This window comes from Ranitomeya variabilis, chromosome 6, assembly GCF_051348905.1.
Source record: "Ranitomeya variabilis isolate aRanVar5 chromosome 6, aRanVar5.hap1, whole genome shotgun sequence".
NCBI lineage: Eukaryota > Metazoa > Chordata > Amphibia > Anura > Dendrobatidae > Ranitomeya > Ranitomeya variabilis.
This window is the reverse complement of record NC_135237.1, coordinates 137893641-137906088: the sequence shown is the minus strand read 5'-3', so window position 1 is coordinate 137906088 and position 12448 is coordinate 137893641. Positions and strand designations below refer to the sequence as shown.

At 39.4% G+C, this 12448-nt stretch overlaps 1 protein-coding gene across 1 annotated transcript in view; it reads left to right on the top strand.

Annotated features, from left to right (window-relative positions):
* Positions 1–12448, top strand: part of TMEM108 (transmembrane protein 108) — a 307097-nt gene that overhangs the window by 16004 nt on the left and 278645 nt on the right. The window lies entirely within an intron of this gene.

Sequence of the window (12448 nt, the reverse complement as noted above, 5' to 3'; positions counted from 1 at the left end):
CAATATATCTGGCACTTGCTAGACTGTGGGCCTAACCTTCTGCAAGGAGGTGTGGACTTTGTTGCAAAAAGATCCCCAAGTTGCAGTCTCCAGAACAGTAAAAAGTTGCCGTAGTGCTGACAGATCAGTAGCGTATTCGGAAAGTGTCAAGGATTGTTACTACCGTATATGAGATCTATGAGGATACAAAAGCCATAGGACACAAGATCAGAGTATTCAAGGGCTATGGGTTAGAGCCAGAAGTAGAAGAGATATCAGGCGTACAATTAAAAGGCAGGAGGGAAACCTAGCAACAAGACTCAGGTCAAGATCAAGGTTAAATACAAGCAAGAATCAATATCAAAATAACAAGAAACAAAAATAGGTATGAACGTCAATCAGCAGGCAAAGCCCTGGAAGCCAATGGCCCTTTAAAGGGTTATTCCCATTTTAGCAAGTTATAGAATCATGTATCCACTTATCCACCCCAACGATACCAAGATCAATGCTCAGAAAGTCCCCATTAGGATGAGGCATCTCTTGCAGTCCCACAAACAATGAATGAAGCAGCACTTGGACCTGATGAGACTTATGCACTTACGTTGATTGTTAAAATGGATGTACAAACCGGATAGTGAAAATTAGCATTTTATAGTTCATCTTTATTTAGCCTCCACCCAACCAGCCTGACTGACTGACAGCTGCAGCTTATACTGAGCAGTATGAGATCTCAGCAGCAGCAAAGAGGAAATATCAGGAGCTGTCCATCAGGCTAAGCAGGTGGAGATTGAAATAAACTTTCACAGGATTATGCAGCCTTTCTGACTTGAATCTTTAAAGTAACTAAACCACCCTCATCAGGTCTAAAATAATTATTCATGATGCACAAACCGTGGCCAATATGAATCAGAAACTAGCTGTGTAAAGGAGTGGAGAAGCTGTCGACATCCCCCTGAAGATATTATGGTTATATAATGCATTGTGTAGTTTTAAATATTGTTTCATTTAGTTTATGGCCTTCAGAAGTTGAGTTATGTGGGCAAAAGGAATTCAGTTCCTGTTGTTAGGCAGATAGGGAAGAGTACTGAAAAGGGAAGGATCTTTGGCTTTATTGTTAGCAGACCTGCATTGCAATGGGTGATGTGTGAGAAGGAGGGAGACCACACCCGGATAGCACGCGCTGAAGTAAACAAGGATTAAGTTGCAAAAAGACGCCTTATCTCAGGCAAGTGGGGGTCTACAGCAAACATTATCTAAACCAGATAGGAAGCAAAAGTGTAGCCAGGCCAGAGGGAGATAAAGGAGAAGATGGCCAGGCTGGGAGATGTATTCACCTATGTGGAACAGAAGATGCTGTGGCACACCAAGGGGCATGTGGCCCACATCAAACTGACTTTGAGAATATAAGTGAGGAGTCGTAGCGACGCACCTCAACCAGTGAGGTCTTCACGTGAAAGGAAGATGGAGGTTCCCATAGTGGTTTGCTGATCTAATGTAACATAGGTAATGTACCACCACATGTATCCATGAAGTTCCTGCCTCTGGATTGTGCAGAAGATGTATTCTTAAAGGTTTAAGCCTGCTATCTTATATATATATATATATATATATATATATATATATATATATATATATATATATATATACTTCTCATCAGATTGTTCTGTAAAGAAAAGTTTAATTTTTGCCTCTGGTCTGGTCACACAAATAGCTAGGATACCGCTTTTTCTCTACAGTGGCGAGATGCAAAGGTGACCCTTGGCCACAGCAGCCGTGCCCGTTACAGCTAGATATGCCTTTTTCTAAAACACTGTGGCATTTCAGAAAAAAACATAGTTTGAAGAACCATCTGGAAACTATAGTGAGAGACCTGATTAATCCAGCGCCTCCCCCGACTGGCTTCTCCGCGCACCATTCCAGCTGAGGGGAAAAGGCAATGGGGTGGCGCAGGCCTGGTCAGGTCTCTCCCCATAGTCCCCTATAGACATACCTGGCTTTAATTCTGCAGACAGACCCAAAATGAATGCTGCTTGTGGTTCAGACAGCATGAATCTAGTGACAGGTTCCCTTTAATAATGTATGTAGTTTGTATAGTAAAATCTGGTTACAGTTTTGCTAGTTTCGAATGGCTGTAGGTGTCCTCCAAAATCTGTGTGCACCTGGAAGGGAATTAGATGTATTGTATACAATCTCAGCTGAAAAAAATGTGGCACGTCTATTCTTTTGCTTGAGTACTTCACTACTTTAATGACAAAATAATGATATATGTACAGGACAGCTTGTCTACATCTGCGGTGCCACACCGATATCCAAGAATATTGGAGCACTGCCACATTAACTGCAGTTTCAGAAAATAGTAATAGCTTACATTCTTTAGTCTCATTCCAATCAATGCCTGGAAATTCATACATGACTGCAGTAAGTCCCACTATTACATTCCATTAGTGTCAGACTCACAGGTCAGCGGGAAGCTGGGATGTGGGAGCTGTTTGCATGTTGACACACTAGAGAAATACTACATCTTTTTATTTGGAAATGTTGACAAAAAAAGCAGTTCTTCAGGGTCTAGAAGTAAAAAATGTTGATTCTCTTTTTATTTTAAAGGGAACCTGTCACCAGGTTTGAGGTAAGGCCACCACTTTTCAGGCCTCATATACAGTATTCTATAATGCTGTATATCTGCCCAAAACCTGACCTGAAAAACAAGAAAAAGAGCTTTAATTATACTCACCTGTCCGGTCTGAGGGGTGTTGATGTTCTTGGTCCGGTGCCTCCCTTCTTCTTGTGATGCCATCATCCTTCTTGCTTTGTGTGGATGACGTATCCCGTCGTCATCCACACAGTCTCACCTGCATCACTCTCCTGAGTACACTTACTACTTTTGGGGCAGAGAAAAGTGACTGCAGTGCGCAGGCGCCAGGAAAGGTTAAAGAGTCCCGTCTCCTTACGCTGCAGTACTTTATTCTGCCCTAGTCCGACCAGAGAAGTTCACCGGAGCAGGAGCAAGATGCCGAGGAGACTGTGCGGATGACGTAAGGACATGTCATCCACACAAAGCATGAAAGAGGGCGGCGATCGTAAGGTGATGGGAGGTGTAAAAAGACCATTGATGCCCCTCAGACTGGACCGCCCACCCCAGTGAGTATAATAAAAGCTCTCTTCTCTTTCAGGTTGGGTTGGGGGCAGATATACAGCATTTTATAATGCTGTATATCAGGTCTGAAAGGTGGTGGCTTTACCTCATATTGACCAAACCTGGAGACAGGTTCCCTTTAATCAGTAAAATCACAAAATAGAAATCAGGGGTGATCTGGCGCTCTTTGTCTCAGACTATATAGGGACAGTGACAGCTCTATAGTAAGCAATCTCCATCAAACATCTCATAGCTCAGCTTCCATATTCCTTGGACTCGGGGAAAAATGTTATAATATATTTGAGTTCACAATAGACTGAAGATAGACCTGAATAATCACGGAGGAATTAGAAATATAATTTTATTTTTGTTTATACAGTATTGCTTATACTCACTTCCCAAAAGCTCATGTGGTCCCCGACAGTCTTTGTATGCTTCCTTACAGAAATAATATAACGGGCATGCGTGTGATCGCTACTGCCAATGACTGAATTCACCAGTGTTGCTTGAATGTATGACTGTTTGGCATAAGATTGAGAACAAAAATCACTGAGGCCAATGATTGGCTGCAGCGGTCCTGCAGATGTACAGAACATCATTACTGCAATGAAGTAAACAAAAAAACAACAAGAAACATCCTAGCACCTGTTGGAACTGATCAAATGGGTATTGTTTTTTAATATTAATCAGTTTTACTGCTGATAGTCCAATTGTTACAAATTCCATACAATCTCTTTTAAAATTCCTAAGCAAAAATCCTAAATAGAAGAGTGAAACAGAAACATCCACGGTGCTTATACCCTGACAAAAGCATGTTTAGCGAACCATGTTGCTTTATCCTCGCCTGAAGTAAAGATATGTTGGATCTTCTTCTTGGATCCTGTTTCACGCTGTGGATGTTTCTTTTTGTTTTTTTCATTCAGTACCAAGATTACTGCTCTGGCATCTGGTAGATGACTTAAATTTAAGCATTACTTAAAGTTGTGCCCAACAGTGCACAATCATAGAAGATGAGAGCATCACTATATATAGCAGGAGAAATAAGTATTGAACATGCCACCAATTTTATAAGTGGGGGAAATAAGTATTTGATCCCTTGCTGATTTTGTAAGTTTGCCCACTGAAAAAGACTTGAACAGTCTATAATTTTCAGGGTAGGTTAATTTTAACATTGAGAGATAGAATATCAAAAATAAAATCCAGAAAATCACATTGTATAAATTATATAAATGTATTTGCATTCTGCAGTGAGAAATAAGTATTTGATCCCCTACCAACCATTAAGAGTTCTGGCTCCTACAGACCAGTTAGATGCTCCTAATCAAGTTGTTACCTGCATTAAAGAAAGTGTCTTACATAGTCACCTTATAAAAGACTTCTGTCCACAGACTCAATTAATCAGTCAGACTCTAACCTCTACATGGGCAAGACCGAAGAGCTTTGGAATGGGCTACAAAACCATAAGTAAATTTAAGAGATACCAGTAAATTAAATGCCCATGTGAATGGTGACTCATCAATCAATTTATAATAAGGAGGACATAGAGTAAAAAAATACCAAAAAATAAACAACATTTTATTTAAAAATACATAGCTATATAATAAATATTAATTACATGGGTCACGTGTACAAACAAGTGAATAAATCCATAGGTGTAATATATGACAGAGGAGAGACTGGGAAACAGGAGGTCAAGCACCTATAGTAAGCCTGCTATTGTTAACCTAGTAACAGTGCATGTAGCCAATGCTATGTGGCAGAGAATCACTCTATTTAAATCACTGCACCTGTTACAATGTCCATAGCTTAGCGTACCTGTCATCCCTACATTAATGCAAATAAGTAAAGGCAATAATTACCCATTTATGTATTCGGTCCTGTTAGAGCCTCGGCCACAAACCCCAACACTCTCCTTATTATAAAACCATAAGTAAGATGCTGGTTGAGAAGAAGATAACTGTTGGTGCAATAGTAAGAAGATGGAAGACATACAAAATGACTGTCAATCGACATCCATCTGGGGCACCATGCAAAATCTCACCTCTTGGGGTATCCTTGATCATGAGGAAGGTGAGAAACCAGCCTAAAACTACAGGGGGAACTTGTTAATGACCTCAAGGCAGCTGGGACCACAGTCACCAAGAAAACCATTGCTAACACATTACGCCGTAAAGGTTTAAAATCCTGCAATGTCCACAAGGTCCCCCTGTTCAAGAAGGCACATGTGCAGGCCCATCTGAAGTTTGCCAATGAACACCTGTATGATTCTGTGAGTGATTGGGAGAAGATGCTGTAGTCAGATGAGACAAAAAATGAGCTCTTTGACATTAACTCAACTTGCCATATTTGGAGGAAGAGAAATGCTGTCTATGACTCAAAGAACACCATCCTAACTGTCAAGCATGGAGGAAACATTATGTTTTAGGGGTGTTTCTCTGCTAAGGGCACAGGACTACTTCACCGCATCAATGGGAGAATGGATGGAGCCATGTACCGTAAAATCCAGAGTGACAACCTCCTTCCCTCCGCCAGGACATTAAAAATGGGTCATGGCTGGGTCTTCCAGCAATATAATGACCCAAAACATACAGCCAAGGCAACAAAGGAGTGGCTCGAAAAGAAGCACATTAAAGTCATGTAGTGGCCTAGCCAGTCTCCAGACCTCAATCTCATAGAAAACTTATTGAGGGAGTTGAAGCTCCGAGTTGCGACGCAACAGCCTCAAAATCTTGATTTAGAGATGATCTGCAAAGAGGAGTGGACTAAAATTCCCCCTCAAGTGCGCAAACCTCATCATCAACTACTTGTACAACTATTTGTACTAAAATACAAAGGAAATGTGTCATCTTTACCTTTAGTCCTTGTAGAGATCATTTAATCTTCAACTTGTTTAACTGTTCACAATAGCAGTATTTTTGGCCAGGGGTGCCCAAACTTTTACATACTATTGTATAATATATTTATTGAAATTAATAATTCTAATGACCTTAGTGTCAAGATGTTGCATCACATTCCTTATGACTACCTATATGGACATTGTACTATGCTACTTGCTGCTATTTATGAATGTGGCATACTCAGTGTCTTAGGTTTTTGTTGTTTCTTATGCAATTTAATGAATAAAGATATTTTTTAAATTAATAATATTAGCATATTGCATAGCACCCAATGTATTTTTTTGTATTTATGTTTTCTTTTTTTAGATTTTGCTGCAGTTTTCCTTTGTAACTAGCAGTTTTGCAATAAAATGTACAGTTTAAGTGAAGAGTTTGCTTTGTTGGACAGAACAATTGACACTCAACATTCTCATGGTTCTGTGGATTATCTCTTTGAACTATGCACGTGTTCTTTAGATGTGATAGCTTTAGGTTATCTTTCTATTAGAGGTGTTCTCATTGCACAGTCCCAAACTGCCAGTGGATATGTTTCTGGTTTGCAGTACATTAGTGCTGTCTTTCAAAGTCATTAAAATTGCCTTTTGGGACTCAAAATAGCAGTTTCTATGGCTGCTTTTTTCCAATACATCTATGAAAGAATTCTAGCAGTTACATGTGTTCTTTCAATTGTTTATTCTCTTTTAAAACTTGAGCATATCTTTTATAACATTACTAAGATAATGTTTAGGCAATTTATAGTGTATTCCATTAGGACAGATTTACCTAAATTGTTTAAAATAAATACTTGTTGTCCATAGAAAACAACCTTGGTGCTGCTTTCATTTTTACCATAGTAGCTTTTTACCATAGCAGTATATCGTTCATATATCATATATATATAGTAATGGTCATATGTCATTAAGATCAACCCTTCTAAGCTGTGTATATGGGCACACAGGTCATAGAAAGTTTAATGAAATGATACCTTGATATCAGAAATCCGATGTGTTATTCCAGAGAAAACCAAGTTGTCCTTAATTTGTTACTGAGCTGGTAAGATCTATGGGTCATACACAGATCTAAATCCAATGCTTATTTTAAATGGATGGGGGCATTACAAGTGTGAAACATGTAATGACTGACAGTCTCTTTTCCTGAATCTCACTACAGAGCTCTGTCTGATTACAGCTAACACTTCTTCAGCCTCGATCTCACAGTCAGTCAGTGTGTGGGGAGGGGCAGTACAGCAGAGCTGACAGCACTGTCAGTGCAGAGCTACAGCTGCAAATGTGTTTGTAATAAGACACATATCAGCTCTGTTGTACTCTGCTAGTTGTAATTGCACACAGCTTTGCAGAGAGATCAGAAGAGCAGACTGTCAGTCATTACATGTCTCACACTGATAGAGTCCATTTAATTTAAAATAATCTCTGAAGACAGATTCTGGGGGAAATCATGTCCGGGTCTTAACTGCTCATTTACATATTAAGAAAAATGTAGATTTCTGTGGAATGTTGGCTTCTAAATTTTAAGGTATTATTTTGTTTTGCTTCCTATGATGTACATGACCATATAGATGGAGGTTTGATACTACTGACAGATTGCCTTTAATAGGTTATTTCAATGAACAAAATGCAAAGTAAATGAACAAAAGAGAAATTTACATGCAATCAATATTTGGTGTGACCGTCCTTTGCTTTCAAAACAGCATCAATGCATAAACTCTCCTAGATACACTTGCACTGCACTCAGTTTTTGAAGGATCTTGGTATGGAGGTTGTTTAAAACATCTTAGAGAACTAACCACAGCTGTAGACTTGCAAATCCATCTGTCTCTTCATGTAATCCCAGCCATACTCGATAATGGTGAGATCAAGGTTCTGCGGGGACCATATAATCACTTCCAGAACTCCCTAATTCTCTGTTCTTCTTTAAGTTGGAGATAGTTCATAATGACAATGGCTATATGTTTAGGATTGTTGTAGTGCATAATAAGTTTGAAGCCAATCAAATGGTTCCTTGATGGTATTGAACCATGGATAAGTATCTGTCTGTATTTCTCAAAGATTTTTTTAAATTTTAGTTAGATGTATGAACAACCAATTATACCAAACAGGTGATAATGATCATTTTCATATGTAGATTTAAACACAGTCATTAATTGAAAAAGTAATAGTTGTGTAGGAGGCTTAAATCTTGGTGAGGAACAGCCAAACTCTCCTGCAAGGGTGATAGTGTGGAAGACAGTTTGATTTCACAGGTGATACACCATTGTAAGATTTTAAATTCTTTGGAAAACACTGGCGCTACAACTATAAAAACACAAGTGCTTCTGGTACATCAGACAGACGCTGTGCCTGTTCTGCCAAAAAAAATACAAATTCGTATGGGAGGGCTCCCACGATGATTTAAGTGTTTTAATTTCAGGTTTGAGCAATAACCAATACGGTCTAGAATTCACACCTAACATTAGCACTACTAGTGTGAATTTTCTAGATCTAAACATTTAAGTTGAACGTAATCAATTATACACTAAATGCTATAGTAAAGAGGTTGACTCGAACAGTTTCATTCATATTACAAGTTGTCATTTACCGGTGTGGCTAACGAATATATCAAAAAGCCAATACACCAGGATACGAAGAAACTGTTCAAATATGGTTGACTATAATGAGGAAGCCAACCATCTAACCCAACAATTTCTGGAAAAAGGGTTCTCTAAACCATTGTTGGAAAAAGCATAAAAAGAGGTAGCTGCTTTGCCAAGGGAATCTTTAATAAGAAAAGGAGATGTGATTGCAAATATAAAACAGGGGAATTTACAGCAACAAATTCTCAATTTACCATTTATAATGCAATTCCATGTGGGACATAAAAGGTTTGCCAACACTGTACGTAAACATTGGTCAATCTTACAAAATGACAAGGTTGTTGGAGAGTTTCTCCCTACTAATCCCAGGTTTATATACAGGTCCTTCTCAAAAAATTAGCATATAGTGTTAAATTTCATTATTTACCATAATGTAATGATTACAATTAAACTTTCATATATTATAGATTCATTATCCACCAACTGAAATTTGTCAGGTCATTTATTGTTTTAATACTGATGATTTTGGCCTACAACTCCTGATAACCCAAAAAACCTGTCTCAATAAATTAGCATATCAAGAAAAGGTTCTCTAAACGACCTATTACCCTAATCTTCTGAATCAACTAATTAACTCTAAACACATGCAAAAGATACCTGAGGCTTTTAAAAACTCCCTGCCTGGTTCATTACTCAAAACCCCCATCATGGGTAAGACTAGCGACCTGACAGATGTCAAGGCCATCATTGACACCCTCAAGCAAGAGGGTAAGACCCAGAAAGAAATTTCTCAACAAATAGGCTGTTCCCAGAGTGCTGTATCAAGGCACCTCAATGGTAAGTCTGTTGGAAGGAAACAATGTGGCAGAAAACGCTGTACAACGAGAAGAGGTGACCGGACCCTGAGGAAGATTGTGGAGAAGGACCGATTCCAGACCTTGGGGAACCTGAGGAAGCAGTGGACTGAGTCTGGTGTGGAAACATCCAGAGCCACCGTGCACAGGCGTGTGCAGGAAATGGGCTACAGGTGCCGCATTCCCCAGGTAAAGCCACTTTTGAACCATAAACAGCGGCAGAAGCGCCTGACCTGGGCTCCAGAGAAGCAGCACTGGACTGTTGCTAAGTGGTCCCAAGTACTTTTTTCTGATGAAAGCAAATTTTGCATGTCATTCGGAAATCAAGGTGCCAGAGTCTGGAGGAAGACTGGGGAGAAGGAAATGCCAAAATGCCTGAAGTCCAGTGTCAAGTACCCAGTCAGTGATGGTGTGGGGTGCCATGTCAGCTGCTGGTGTTGGTCCACTGTGTTTCATCAAGGGCAGGGTCAATGCAGCTAGCTATCAGGAGATTTTGGAGCACTTCATGCTTCCTGGCACCTGCTCACAGTGCCAAAACCACTGGTAAATGGTTTACTGACCATGGTATTACTGTGCTCAATTGGCCTGCCAACTCTCCTGACCTGAACCCCATAGAGAATCTGTGGGATATTGTGAAGAGAAAGTTGAGAGACACAAGACCCAACACTCTGGATGAGCTTAAGGCCGCTATTGAAGCATCCTGGGCCTCCATAACATCTCAGCAGTGTCACAGGCTGATTGCCTCCATGCCACGCCGCATTGAAGCAGTCATTTCTGCCAAAGGATTCCCGACCAAGTATTGAGTGCATAACTGAACATTATTATTTGATGGTTTTTTTGTTTGTTATTAAAAAACACTTTTATTTGATTGGACGGTTGAAATATGCTAATTTATTGAGACAGGTTTTTTGGGTTATCAGGAGTTGTAGGCCAAAATCATCAGTATTAAAACAATAAAAGACCTGACAAATTTCAGTTGGTGGATAATGAATCTATAATATATGAAAGTTTAATTGTAATCATTACATTATGGTAAATAATGAAATTTAACACTATATGCTAATTTTTTGAGAAGGACCTGTATATAGAAAGGCCCAGTCTCTAGGCCATCTAATAGCACCTACAACTAAAATGGTCCTTACAAATAAATCAGAAAGAAAGATTAACATAAAATCAACCCAAGAACGTTTTTTTACCATGTAGGGGTTGTTATGGCTGTATGCATACTAATTTTAAAAAGACTAGACAATTGACATTCCTAGATTCAGATGGAGCCAAGGAATTTGTTATTAAAGACAGTATGTCTTGCTATACCACCGGAGTTATTTATGTAATCCAGTGACCATGCAAGAAGTTATACATGGAGAGCACAAAGAGACAGCTGAGGGTAAGGATAAAAGAATATTTCAGGAACATCCAAAAAGGGTTTGTAGGACACCCCCTCTCACGCCATTTTAAGGACAAACATCAGCAATCTCTAAAAGGAACACAATTTTGTGATATTCAAATTGTACATCCATATAAATGGGGGGGCGATTTCCTAAAACAAATGTCAAGGGTGGAATCCCAATGGATTTTCACTTTGGATAGTTTGTACCCTAAAGGACTCAACTGCGAAATTGGAATTACATGCCTTCTGAACACTGTTATTTAACAAAGGAAAAGGGGCCCTATACAATATGAGTGGGACTGGTACATATTATAATAATTTATATTGCTGGTGTGCAGTTTAGTCTTATTCATTTTAGCATAATTTTATAATATTTTTATACTTGTATGTATTTATGTATTTATGTTTCTAATAAAGTTATAGTTTTAATTTGCTTATATGGGCACTTCATTATATTTTATATATTTTAAGCTACAATTTATTAGTGTAAGGTATGGGTTGGGGTCCCCAAGATGCCCCTGCTGTACAAACAAACTTTATATTTATGTGGTTAATATACTCAAATGAGAAACTTCTTGGTGTAATGAATTGATTGGAAGACTGAGAATCCACCTATAGAGGATGTTGAAAGACACAACAACGTTTTTGGGGGCGGGATACTGGGCAGGACACAAGGCGGGACACACAGCGGGGAATACGCAGAATATCTACATAAGAAGCATCAAGCATGGGGCGGTAACCCTGATGAAGGAGTGTGTTACACTCTGAAACACGTTGGTAAGATTGGCCCTAGCGAGTCTCCATAGACCAGTGACGTCACACGCTGTTCATCAGCGTCGGCCATTTTCCTTCCGTGCAACCAGGGACGCCTCCGGCCGGGACGTCTCTGGCTCTGCACGGACTAGTGGTAACCCTCTGGCTGTTGCGGTTAGCACCGAGAGGTGCACGTCCACCCTTTAGATTGTACGAACAATCATCCTGCCTCAGCCAGCACCGGTGGGTGCAAGCATATTCCTATATCATCCGGAACGGAATCCATGCTGCAGCAATTCACCAAGTGCCTTGTATAAACTTCACTCTCTATATAAGGGGAAACTCACTTGCCAATCCTTCAACCTAGGAGTCACAATTTGGGACTTACAAGGTATGTAAACCCAGTAATAGACAATAATTACATTTATATTCATATTGTTTACTAGGATTTGAGCATATACAGGCGCATTCTAAGGAGTAGTTGTTTGGTTATTATCTATAAGGTAACCTTTGCGATACACATATTGGTAGTGTGTACCAGGTATTTCAATTGTTTTTTGTGACAATAGGTACGGTGATATTGGTTAATTTTCTCAGGCACTTGTAGCACGGTACCTCTAATTATTGATCCATTGTAAGATTTTGTCCCCTTAATCATGTCAAGGGTTGAACAATCAGGATCAGATGTTCTTGTGGTCCTAGGTCCTACATAGGAGACACAACTCATTATAGCAGGAGTATATGGTAAAGAGCTAATCCACTTCTTCAGTCTGTGGACATGCATCACCTGCCATTTAACAAAGGGTGTTAGGCTGGCCACATGCATAAGATACCTTATTTGGCCAACAACTATCTTCCCAAAAACATGTTTAT